Source organism: Apostichopus japonicus, chromosome 12 (assembly GCF_037975245.1).
Source record: "Apostichopus japonicus isolate 1M-3 chromosome 12, ASM3797524v1, whole genome shotgun sequence".
NCBI classification, from domain to species: domain Eukaryota; kingdom Metazoa; phylum Echinodermata; class Holothuroidea; order Aspidochirotida; family Stichopodidae; genus Apostichopus; species Apostichopus japonicus.
In genome coordinates this window covers 32,014,384-32,029,923 of record NC_092572.1, presented here as the reverse complement: position 1 = coordinate 32,029,923, position 15,540 = coordinate 32,014,384, and the positions used below count along the sequence as shown (strand labels likewise).

General features: G+C 34.8%; 2 protein-coding genes across 14 annotated transcripts in view; both read left to right on the top strand.

Moving 5' to 3' along the window:
* LOC139977751 (uncharacterized) overlaps positions 1–15,540 on the top strand; it is a 177,053-nt gene that overhangs the window by 98,914 nt on the left and 62,599 nt on the right. The gene's annotated exons all lie outside the window — the stretch shown is intronic.
* LOC139977745 (NLR family CARD domain-containing protein 4-like) overlaps positions 1–15,540 on the top strand; it is a 346,755-nt gene that overhangs the window by 273,693 nt on the left and 57,522 nt on the right. The gene's annotated exons all lie outside the window — the stretch shown is intronic.

Genomic DNA, 15,540 nt, shown 5'->3' with positions numbered 1-15,540 from the left:
AAAGTATCCTGTCAATAAACCAAATTTAGCAGTGAATATCCAAATCCACGCTTCTCGTTAAATCCTGGGCGAAATACTACCGTGACTTTGTGTAGTTCCATAGGTCTAGTTGAAACAGGCCTTGATCAGTAATATCCCACAGTCACAAGACAGTCACTAACGAAATAAAACGTCCGATCGCTATATAGTACCGTTTTATTCCCGCACTCATTGGACCATGCAGATGCCGGAACAAACATAACGGACAATATAACACATGTATCACGAACTCACGATACTGGAATACTACAAATGACATGGATAAATGCGATGAAATCCTAATATGACTATTTACATACCCGGTGGGAGTTGTAACTCACTACATGTACTAACAATGCTACCCTATAGGCACGGTCTATACATATGCGTGATATAATGTTACATGTAAGAACGGCCAGGGGAAGTTACTCAGAATGAGTCTTTGCAGCATACACAGAGGCAGGGTCATGCATGTGGACTCATGGGCATGAGATACTCCGGGTGCTGACAAATCTTTCCTCGTGGATCTCACAAAATTGATCCAAAGTCTACGGCGTTTACGTCGGTTCTTCTACTCGGAAAGCTAAAAAAGCTGATGCTTTTGTTGGCTGAGGTATAATTACAACCTCCAACAACACAGAATTTTGGCATTTCGGGGGGAAAAGGAGTAATATCGTTGATGTTTTTGGCAGCTCAGGTATACAACTTTACACACTAAAAGTATTGTTGTGAGTGCGTTATACCAACAGTGACGTCACATGGCCACCTGATGTCTTAGGAATGTTTCAGGAATGTCTGAAATAGGTTTCCTAAAAAGCTGACTTTTCTTCCCATTTTTTCACGTATTTAACGTCGGAAATTGGTAAAGTTGATGACAGCAATGTAATTGGAGTGAGTTAAGGATTACATACATGCAAAATGGTGGGATTTTATGTTCATTGAAAAGTCTCCATAGTTGGTCTTTAAGATTCATTAACGTACCACTCGGTAGTTATGTGAAACCTTGTAGAAGAGGTGAAAAGAAAGATTTAATCTGAAATTTTATACAAAATTAACAAAGACCAAAGTCAGAAAATGTGTAGATTGATTCCACGATATATTTGAATTTTCAAATGGATATGTTGTAATTGCAGGAAAAAGTATAGAGTATATAGCTTTATACATTTCGAAATTAGTGTTTACTTGACGTAGGGTGTTCCTATCATCGTATTGGACACTGCATGACGGTACTTTAAAAAAATATATATATGGGTGCTAGAAATAAACCTACTTATTGCTATTGAGAAATTCAAGATATTCACCAAAAAAACTATATTAATACGCTGGAATGCTCCTTAAAGTCTTCAGAGATGACGATTCACCCCTCTGTTACAGGAATACATGTTAAAATTAATTCATTGATTTATATATTATATAACTAATGTTATATATAACTAATATAGTGTAGATATATCCCACATTGTTATCAAGGGTAGACATATCCCTTATTGTAATCTAGTGTAAACATCATATCCCTTATTGTAAGCTAGGTTAAACTTCTTATCCCTTATTGTAAGCTAGGGTAAACTTCATATCCCTCCTTATAATATAGTGTGTAAACATCGTATCCCTTGTTTAATCAAGTGTAAACATCATATCCCATATCGTTATCTATAGTGTAAACATTATGTATCTTATTGTAACATAGTGTAAACATCATATCCCTTAATGTTATCTACAGGGTAGACAAATCCCTCATTGTAATCTAGAGTAGACATATCCCTCATTTTAATCTAGGATGGACATATCCTTAATTTTATAGACATATCCCTCATTTTAATCTAGGGTGGACATATCCCTCATTTTAATCTAGGGTGGACATATCCCTCATTTTAATCTAGGGTGGACATATCCCTCATTTTAATCTAGGGTGGACATATCCCTCATTTTAATCTAGGGTGGACATATCCCTCATTTTAATTTAGGGTGGACATATCCCTCATTTTAATTTAGGTAAGAGAAATCGCCTCATTATTATCTAGGTTAAACATACCCCTTATTGTAATGGAGCATATACATACCCTTATTTTATCTAATGTAGACAAACCCTTATTGTAATCTGGTTTAAACATATCCCTTTGTGTCATCTGGGGTAAACATCATATCCCCTTTTTGTCATCTGGTGTAGACCTATCTTTTATTGCAACCTGGTGTTAGCATCATATCCCTTATTGTAATCTAGTGTTAACATATCCCAAATTGTAATATAGGGTAGATATATCCCTATTGTAGTTTAGGGTAAACATATCTCTTATTGTTATCTGGTTGAAACCTATCCCTTATTTAAGACTGGTGTAATATCATATCTCTTATTGTATTCTGGTGTAAACACTATATCCCATATTGTTATCTAAGGTATGCGTATCCCTTATCGTAATCTAGTGTAAACATATCCCCTTTTGAAATCTAGTGGAAACATTTCCCTTAGTGTAATCTAGGGTGGACATATCTCTTATTGTAATGTAAGGATGACATATCTCTTCTTGTAATATAGGGTAGATATTTCCCTTATCGCCATAAAGTGTTGTTCTTCAATGAGTTTTAAGTTGCATCTGAGGAACTAACAGTCTACATCATTAAGGTACATTGTACAGTCACTTTAATTCATGGAATTCACTTCTACTTTTACTCATTCTCAAAAAGTAAGTGTTATAAATATCCAACCTGCACTGTCAGCAGTGTGTTTTAATGTTCACCAACATTTCGATATTACATTTGAAGTGCCTAAAGTCATTCTTTAATTTAGCCTCTTGATTTACAATAGTCTTATTACTTAATTTGTTCGACGTTTGCTTTTGATTTACAAAAATTACAAACAAATTTATTTAATTTTACATAAGAATAAATACTTGTTATACTGCATCACTGTAAAACTGGCCGCGATACAGCGAATTATGTATTTTGTATAAGGGGTTGCGAGGTTTGAACGGAGCCATAGAAGTGGTGTTCAGTTGATCATCAGTTTTACTGTCATCATTTACCTTCCTTACACGACATCCGTGTGTGTGGCTTTTGCTGCTTGGATGAATCAATTCTGTATCATATGCCGTTCACATGACCAGAATGAAACTAATCGATGCTGTTAGCTCCGGAATATAATTTATACTGTTATACTGTTTTAGAAAAGGCCAATTTGTTAGGAAAAAGTTATTTTTTATCTTGATGGCCCTTTAAAGCTGCCCTAAAAATTTCATCGGGACGCATCTCTTTGTGTATGGCTGTTTTTTTTTTGCCAGTGAGAAAAATTACTTCTTCGTTATCCATCTTTTTAAAACCAGATGATTTAAAACGTAATGGAACTGAAACATTTTATCTTCAATCTATAAAGATATCTAGTCATATAACGTAAAAATTATAATATCAACTAACTACGAAACAATTATACGGTACGACGGGGCAAACTTCTTATGATCTTTATATTTGTTTATAGCGTAAACAGTGACTGTCATACAATAGTAGTTAAGTCCGTTATTAATTTAGTTTGATGTGCAGGCTAAGTAAATAGCGATAACAATAGGCAAGCAAGTTCCTGATTAGAAAGGTAGGTTAGATGTGACAAAAATATGTTCATATTAATATAGTAAGTTTATGTTAACGAAACATAGATACGTGATTAGCCTTAACTAACCGTCATTGGAATTCAATGCATTTCAGTTATAAGGTTTGACATTACCTTTCACATTAATGTTCTGTATGATCTGGCCCTAAACACAATTCACGATTCATTAATATATTGGTCACTCAGCCGCTCGAGGAAGCATTGTTCATAAAAAACCACCATTTTTTTATATTTATTACGAAGGACCGGTGTATGGCAAGCATCGGAGAGCTTCAGTTACAATAATATAAGGACATTTTTACAAGAGTGATCTTGTGGATTGGAGAGCAGCTGAACAGGTTCTGTTACCTCCTTCTGTCGGTACTGAAAACATGACATCAATTAAAGTAAAAATATGACAGAACAAAATTGTTGACTGACCACAGCTTACTTTAAACAGTCAAGTTGATATGACTAATCATGTGAAATCAGATGTATGGTCACCTAACCTAAACTTATACATACCATGTATGCCAATCAACTCATACATATCATGTATGACAATCAACTCATTATACATACCATGTACGCCAATCAACTCATTATACATATCATGTATACCAATCAACCCACTATACATACCATGTATGCCAATCAACACATTATACATACCATGTATGCCAATCAACCCATTATACATACCATGTATGCCAATCAACCCATTATACACACCACGTATACCAATCAAACCATTATACATACCATGTATACCAATCAACTCATTATACACACCATGTATGCCAATCAACCCATTATACATACCATGTATGCCAATCAACCCATTATACATACCATGTATGCCAATCAACCCATTATACATACCATGTATGCCAATCAACTCATTATACATACCATGTATGCCAATCAACCCATTATACATACCACGCATGCCAATCAAATCATTATATATACCATGTATGCCAATCAACTCATAATACATACCATGTATACCAATCAGCTCATTATACATACCATGTATGCCAATCAACCCATTATACATATCATGTATGACAATCAACTCATTATACATACCATGTATGCCAATCAACTCATTATACATACCATGTATACCAATCAACCCACTATACATACCATGTATGCCAATCAACACATTATACATACCATGTATGCCAATCAACCCACTATACATACCATGTATGCCAATCAACCCATTATACACACCACGTATACCAATCAAACCATTATACATACCATGTATACCAATCAACTCATTATACACACCATGTATGCCAATCAAACCATTATACATACCATGTATGCCAATCAACCCATTATACATACCATGTATGCCAATCAACCCATTATACATACCATGTATGCCAATCAACTCATTATACATACCATGTATGCCAATCAACCCATTATACATACCACGTATGCCAATCAACTCATTATACATACCATGTATGCCAATCAACTCATAATACATACCATGTATACCAATCAGCACATTATACATACCATGTATACCAATCAACCCATTATACATACCATGTATACCAATCAACTCGTTATACATACCATGTATACCAATCAACTCATTATGCATACCATGTGTGCCAATCAACACATTATACATACCATGTATGCCAATCAACCCATTATACATACCATGTATGCCAATCAACCCATTATACATACCATGTATGCCAATCAACCCATTATACACACCACGTATACCAATCAACCCATTATACATACCATGCATACCAATCGACCCATTTTACATACCATGTATGCCAATCAACCCATTATACATACCATGTATACCAGTCAACCCATTATACATAACATGTATACCAAGCAACCCATTATACATACCATGTATACCAATCAACCCATTATACATACCATGTATGCCAATCAACTCAATATACACACCATGTATACCAATCAACCCATTATACATACCATGTATACCAATCAACCCATTATACATACCATGTATGCCAATCAACCCATAATACTTACCATGTATACCAATCAACTCATTATACACACCACGTATACCAATCAACCCATTATACATACCATGTATACCAATCAATTCATTATACATATCATGTATACCAATCAACCCATTATACATATCATGTATACCAATCAACTCATTATACATACCATGTATACCAATCAATTCATTATACATATCATGTATACCAATCAACCCATTATACATACCATGTTTACCAATCAACTCATTATACATACCATGTATACCAATCAACCCATTATACATACCATGTATACCAATCAACCCATTATACATACCATGTATACCAATCAACTCATTATATACACCATCTATACCAATCAACCCATTATACATACCATGTATACCAATCAACTCATTATACATACCATGTATACCAATCAACTCATTATACATATCATGTATACCAATCAACTCATTATACATACCATGTATACCAATCAATTCATTATACATATCATGTATACCAATCAACCCATTATACATACCATGTTTACCAATCAACTCATTATACATACCATGTATACCAATCAACCCATTATACATACCATGTATACCAATCAACCCATTATACATACCATGTATACCAATCAACTCATTATACATACCATGTATACCAATCAACTCATTATACATATCATGTATACCAATCAACTCATTATACATACCATGTATACCAATCAACTCATTATACATATCATGTATACCAATCAACCCATTATACATACCATGTTTACCAATCAACTCATTATACATACCATGTATACCAATCAACCCATTATACATACCATGTATACCAATCAACCCATTATACATACCATGTATACCAATCAACTCATTATACATACCATGTATACCAATCAACTCATTATACATACCATGTATACCAATCAACTCATTATACATACCATGTATACCAATCGACCCATTTTACATACCACGTATGCCAATCAACCCATTATACACACCACGTATACCAAGCAACCCATTATACATACCATGTATACCAATCAACTCATTATACACACCATGTATAATAAGCAACCCATTATACATACCATGTATACCAAGCAAACCATTATACATACGATGTATACCAATCAACCCATTATACATACAGTACCATGTATACCAATCAACCCATTATACACACCATGTATACCAATCAACTCATTATACATACCATGTATACCAATCAACCCATTATACATACCATGTATACCAATCAACCCATTATGCATACCATGTATACCAATCAACCCATTATACATACCATGTATACCAATCAACTCATTATACATACCATGTATACCAATCAACCCATTATGCATACCATGTATACCAATCAACTCGTTATACATACCATGTATACCAATCGACCCATTTTACATACCACGTATGCCAATCAACCCATTATACATACCACGTACGTATACCAAGCAACCCATTATACATACCATGTATACCAATCAACTCATTATACACACCATGTATACCAATCAACCCATTATACATACCATGTATACCAAGCAACCCTTATACATACCATGTATACCAATCAACCCATTATACATACAGTACCATGTATACCAATCAACCCATTATACACACAATGTATACCAATCAACTCACTATACATACCATGTATACCAATCAACTCATTATACACACCATGTATACCAATCAACCCATTATACATACCATGTACACCAATCAACTCATTATACACACCATGTATACCAATCAACCCATTATACATACCATGTATACCAATCAACCCATTATACATACCATGTACACCAATCAACTCATTATGCATACCATGTGTGCCAATCAACACATTATACATACCATGTATGCCAATCAACTCATTATGCATACCATGTGTGCCAATCAACACATTATACATACCATGTATGCCAATCAACCCATTATACACACCACGTATACCAATCAACCCATTATACATACCATGCATACCAATCGACCCATTTTACATACCATGTATGCCAATCAACCCATTATACATACCATGTATGCCAGTCAACCCATTATACATACCATGTATACCAAGCAACCCATTATACATACCATGTATACCAATCAACTCATTATACATACCATATATACCAATCAACACATTATACATACCATGTGTACCAATCAACTCATTATATACACCATGTATACCAATCAACCCATTATACATACCATGTATACCAATCAACTCATTATACATACCATGTATACCAATCAACTCATTATACATACCATGTATACCAATCAACTCATTATACATACCATGTATACCAATCAATTCATTATACATATCATGTATACCAATCAACCCATTATACATACCATGTTTACCAATCAACTCATTATACATACCATGTATACCAATCAACTCATTATACATACCATGTATACCAATCAACCCATTATGCATACCATGTATACCAATCAACTCGTTATACATACCATGTATACCAATCGACCCATTTTACATACCACGTATGCCAATCAACCCATTATACATACCACGTACGTATACCAAGCAACCCATTATACATACCATGTATACCAATCAACTCATTATACACACCATGTATACCAATCAACCCATTATACATACCATGTATACCAAGCAACCCTTATACATACCATGTATACCAATCAACCCATTATACATACAGTACCATGTATACCAATCAACCCATTATACACACAATGTATACCAATCAACTCACTATACATACCATGTATACCAATCAACTCATTATACACACCATGTATACCAATCAACCCATTATACATACCATGTACACCAATCAACTCATTATACACACCATGTATACCAATCAACCCATTATACATACCATGTATACCAATCAACCCATTATACATACCATGTACACCAATCAACTCATTATGCATACCATGTGTGCCAATCAACACATTATACATACCATGTATGCCAATCAACCCATTATACATACCATGTATGCCAATCAACCCATTATACATACCATGTATGCCAATCAAACCATTATACACACCACGTATACCAATCAACCCATTATACATACCATGCATACCAATCGACCCATTTTACATACCATGTATGCCAGTCAACCCATTATACATACCATGTATACCAAGCAACCCATTATACATACCATGTATACCAATCAACCCATTATACATACCATGTATGCCAATCAACTCAATATACACACCATGTATACCAATCAACCCATTATACATACCATGTATACCAATCAACTCATTATACATACCATGTATACCAATCAACCCATAATACTTACCATGTATACCAATCAACTCATTATACACACCACGTATACCAATCAACCCATTATACATACCATGTATACCAATCAACCCATTATACATATCATGTATACCAATCAACTCATTATACATACCATGTATACCAATCAATTCATTATACATATCATGTATACCAATCAACCCATTATACATACCATGTTTACCAATCAACTCATTATACATACCATGTATACCAATCAACCCATTATACATACCATGTATACCAATCAACCCATTATACATACCATGTGTACCAATCAACTCATTATATACACCATGTATACCAATCAACCCATTATACATACCATGTATACCAATCAACTCATTATACATACCATGTATACCAATCAACTCATTATACATACCATGTATACCAATCAACTCATTATACATACCATGTATACCAATCAATTCATTATACATATCATGTATACCAATCAACCCATTATACATACCATGTTTACCAATCAACTCATTATACATACCATGTATACCAATCAACTCATTATACATACCATGTATACCAATCAACCCATTATACATACCATGTACACCAATCAACTCATTATACACACCATGTATACCAATCAACCCATCATACATACCATGTATACCAATCAACCCATTATACATACCATGTACACCAATCAACTCATTATGCATACCATGTGTGCCAATCAACACATTATACATACCATGTATGCCAATCAACCCATTATACATACCATGTATGCCAATCAACCCATTATACATACCATGTATGCCAATCAACCCATTATACACACCACGTATACCAATCAACCCATTATACATACCATGCATACCAATCGACCCATTTTACATACCATGTATGCCAATCAACCCATTATACATACCATGTATGCCAGTCAACCCATTATACATACCATGTATACCAAGCAACCCATTATACATACCATGTATACCAATCAACCCATTATACATACCATGTATGCCAATCAACTCAATATACACACCATGTATACCAATCAACCCATTATACATACCATGTATACCAATCAACTCATTATACATACCATGTATACCAATCAACCCATAATACTTACCATGTATACCAATCAACTCATGATACACACCACGTATACCAATCAACCCATTATACATACCATGTATACCAATCAACCCATTATACATATCATGTATACCAATCAACTCATTATACATACCATGTATACCAATCAATTCATTATACATATCATGTATACCAATCAACCCATTATACATACCATGTTTACCAATCAACTCATTATACATACCATGTATACCAATCAACCCATTATACATACCATGTATACCAATCAACCCATTATACATACCATGTGTACCAATCAACTCATTATATACACCATGTATACCAATCAACCCATTATACATACCATGTATACCAATCAACTCATTATACATACCATGTATACCAATCAACTCATTATACATACCATGTATACCAATCAACTCATTATACATACCATGTATACCAATCAATTCATTATACATATCATGTATACCAATCAACCCATTATACATACCATGTTTACCAATCAACTCATTATACATACCATGTATACCAATCAACTCATTATACATACCATGTATACCAATCAACTCATTATACATACCATGTATACCAATCAATTCATGATACATATCATGTATACCAATCAACCCATTATACATACCATGTTTACCAATCAACTCATTATACACACCATGTATAATAAGCAACCCATTATACATACCATGTATACCAAGCAAACCATTATACATACGATGTATACCAATCAACCCATTATACATACAGTACCATGTATACCAATCAACCCATTATACATACCATGTATACCAATCAACCCATTATGCATACCATGTATACCAATCAACCCATTATACATACCATGTATACCAATCAACTCATTATACATACCATGTATACCAATCAACCCATTATGCATACCATGTATACCAATCAACTCGTTATACATACCATGTATACCAATCGACCCATTTTACATACCACGTATGCCAATCAACCCATTATACATACCACGTACGTATACCAAGCAACCCATTATACATACCATGTATACCAATCAACTCATTATACACACCATGTATACCAATCAACCCATTATACATACCATGTATACCAAGCAACCCTTATACATACCATGTATATCAATCAACCCATTATACATACAGTACCATGTATACCAATCAACCCATTATACACACCATGTATACCAATCAACTCACTATACATACCATGTATACCAATCAACTCATTATACACACCATGTATACCAATCAACCCATTATACATACCATGTACACCAATCAACTCATTATACACACCATGTATACCAATCAACCCATTATACATACCATGTATACCAATCAACCCATTATACATACCATGTACACCAATCAACTCATTATACACACCATGTATACCAATCAACCCATTATACATACCATGTATACCAATCAACTCATTATACATACCATGTATACCAATCAACTCATTATACATACCATGTATACCAATCAACCCATTATACATACCATGTATACCAATCAACCCATTATACATACCATGTATACCAAACAACCAATTATCCATACCATGTATACCAATCAACTCATTATACACACCATGTATACCAATCAACCCATTATACATACCATGTTTACCAATCAACTCATTATACATACCATGTATACCAATCAACTCATTATACATACCATGTTTACCAATCAACTCATTATACATACCATCAGGGTTGTCACCACGCCGGGTGGCGCTACCCAGCTCTCAAAATTTCCCCCCGGTACTCAAGGTCAATTTCAGCCTTACCGCCCGGCACAAATTAGCCTACAGTACCGCCAATAAGTAACTTGGTAAAGATTAGCGCGATTCAGTGCAAAACGCAGCTTATCTGTAATTAACCCCGCTCCAAATAAAGGAACGCTACTTTCCCCGCACTCCAAATAAAGAAACGCAAATTCCCCTCGCTTCACCGACACAATGGGAGTGAACCGATCGATACAACGCTATTCATAGCGTGGAGGTAGCGTAAACCGATCGCTTGTAACCAACACACGTTATTATATGCAATTGTTTATTGTAAACATCCAGAGTATGCCTACGAGTACGAGTACGAAGTTTACGAACTTTGACTGAAAGAAAGTTTTAAACGAGAATAGTTTCATGTTGAAGGGCAAAACCTTTTTTTACATGTTTATTTTATTCCCCGATATGTTCTGGTTACCAGAAGTAATAAAAAGCAAGAAGGAAACTTCGTGCCTTATCCTTTCGGGGTAACATATCATTTTTAGTAGTAACATTAGGCCTCGCGTTTTGTGTGGACTTTAGGCACATTAGGCTAGGAAACGTTGCACTGAGTACTGTTCGAAAAACATGTCGAGACAAGACTCGGTGCATTGGATACTGTTCGCTGTTTAGCTATGCATGTAGAGACGTTCCACTGCCAATCGTTTCTTGGCGATTTGCCAAGTTTAACTAAGAACAAGTGTTTCACGCACATTGTAAGAATGTTGTACAGTACTGTAGCATGCAAATCATCAGACGACAGTCTGCTGTACCAATGATTTCCCGCGTACAGGTAAAATGTGGATTCCTTTTTTGGGGATTTAATGGTCATGCATACTAAATGAGAACAATGTGCATTTGGATCAATAACACTGGGGTGAGTGATGAGGGGCTCTAAATACAAAAAATACCAAAAAAGATCCCAGGAAAATTCAGTGATCCACATGAAAAAACAAAGGTATCTCAGGAGAATTTTGAGGATCAAAACCCTTTCTAAATGCCACCATTTTGCATGCAGGCACCATCAGGATTTGATTTTTTTTTCAAAAGGGGAGGGGGCACCCCCTCCCTTTATACCCCTCCCCCAGGACGCGGATCACCACTGTCACAAATTACCCGGCTCTAAAAATGGTCTGGTGACAACCCTGCATACCAATCAACCCATGATACATACCATGTATACCAATCAACTCATTATACATACCATGTATACCAATCAACTCATACATACCATGTATACCAATCAACTCATTATGCATACCATGTATACCAACCAACTCATTATACATACTATGTATGCCAATCAACCCATTATGCATACCATGTATGTCAACATGCCACTCGACATTATACATACCATGTATACCAATCAACTCATTATACATACCATGTATACCATTCAACTCATTATACATACCATATATACCAATCAACTCATTATACATATCATGTATACCAATCAACTCATTATACATACCATGTATGACAATCAACACATTATACATACCATGTATGCCAAGCAACACATTATACATACCATGTTTGCCAATCAACACATTATACATACCATGTATGCCAATCAATTCATTATACATACCATGTATGACAATCAACTCATTATACATACCATGTATGCCAATCAACCCATTATGCATACCATGTATGCCAATCAACCCATTATACATACCATGTATACCAATCAACTCATTATACATACCATGTATACAAATCAACTCATTATACATACCATGTATACCAATCAACTCAGTATACATACCATGTATGCCAATCAACCCATTATGCATACCATGTATGTCAAAATGCCGGCCACTCGAAATTATACATACCATGTATACCAATCAACCCATTATACATACCATGTATGCCAATCAACCCATTATACATACCATGTATGCCAATCAACACATTATACATACCATGTATGCCAATCAACCCATTATACATACCATGTATGCCAATCAACCCATTATACATACAATGTATGCCAATCAACACATTATACATACCATGTATGCCAATCAACCCATTATACATACCATGTATGCCAATCAACACATTATAAATACCATGTATACCAATCAACCCATTATACATACCATGTATGCCAATCAACCCATTATACATACCATGTATGCCAATCAACACATTATACATACCATGTATGCCAATCAACCCATCATACATACCATGTATGCCAATCAACCCATTATAAATACCATGTATACCAATCAACCCATTATACATACCATGTATACCAATCAACCCATTATACATACCATGTATGCCAATCAACTCGTTATACATACCATGTATACCAATCAACTCATTATGCATACCATGTATGCCAATCAACCCATTATACATACCATGTATGCCAATCAACCCGTTATACATACCATGTATGCCAATCAACACATTATACACACCACGTATACCAATCAACCCATTATACATACCATGTATGCCAATCAACCCATTATACACACCATGTATACCAATCAACCCATTACACATACCATGTATGCCAATCAACCCATTATACATACCATGTATGCTAATCAACCCATTATACATACCATGTATGACAATCAACTCATTATAAATGCCATGTATACCAATCAACCCATTATACATACCATGTATGCCAATCAACCCATTATACATACCATGTATGCCAATCAACTCATTATACACACCATGTATACCAATCAACCCATTATACATACCATGTATACCAATCAACTCATTATACATACCATGTATACCAATCAACTCATTATACATACCACATATACCAATCAACCCATTATACATACCATGTATGCCAATCAACCCATTATACACACCACGTATGCCAATCAACCCATTATACATACCATGTGTGCCAATCAACTCATTACAAATACCATGAATACCAATCAACCCATTATACATACCATGTATACCAATCAACCCATTATACATACCATGTATGCCAATCAACCCATTATACATACCATGTATGCCAATCAACCCATTATACATACCATGTATGCCAATCAACTCATTATAAATACCATGAATACCAATCAACCCATTATACATACCAAGTATACCAATCAACCCATTATACATACCAAGTATACCAATCAACCCATTATACATACCATGTATGCCAATCAACCCATTATACATACCATGTATGCCAATCAACCCATTATACATACCATGTATGCCAATCAACCTATTATACATACCATGTGTGCCTATCAACCCATTATACATACCATGTATATCTATCAACCCAATATGTATGCCAATCAATTCATTACACAGCATAACTACATAACTCACATTAGCACAAAGCTTAAACAGTTTATATGTCATGCTGACCCCCCCCCCCCCCCCCATACAAAGAAAAAGGGAGTGGATAAACCTAGTTATTGAATTTATGGCACTGCAAGTAAATAATATAGCACATAAGTAGTAGCCAGTGAATGAACCATCATAGCATATTGCGACAATGAAATATGGAATACTGTTACCTTTATAAATCAACAATGAAGAAAAATCAGTATTGAAAATATGGTCATAAGGGGAAGGGTGGAACAGAATAATACCACTAAATGATACAAACCCATCAATGACCAT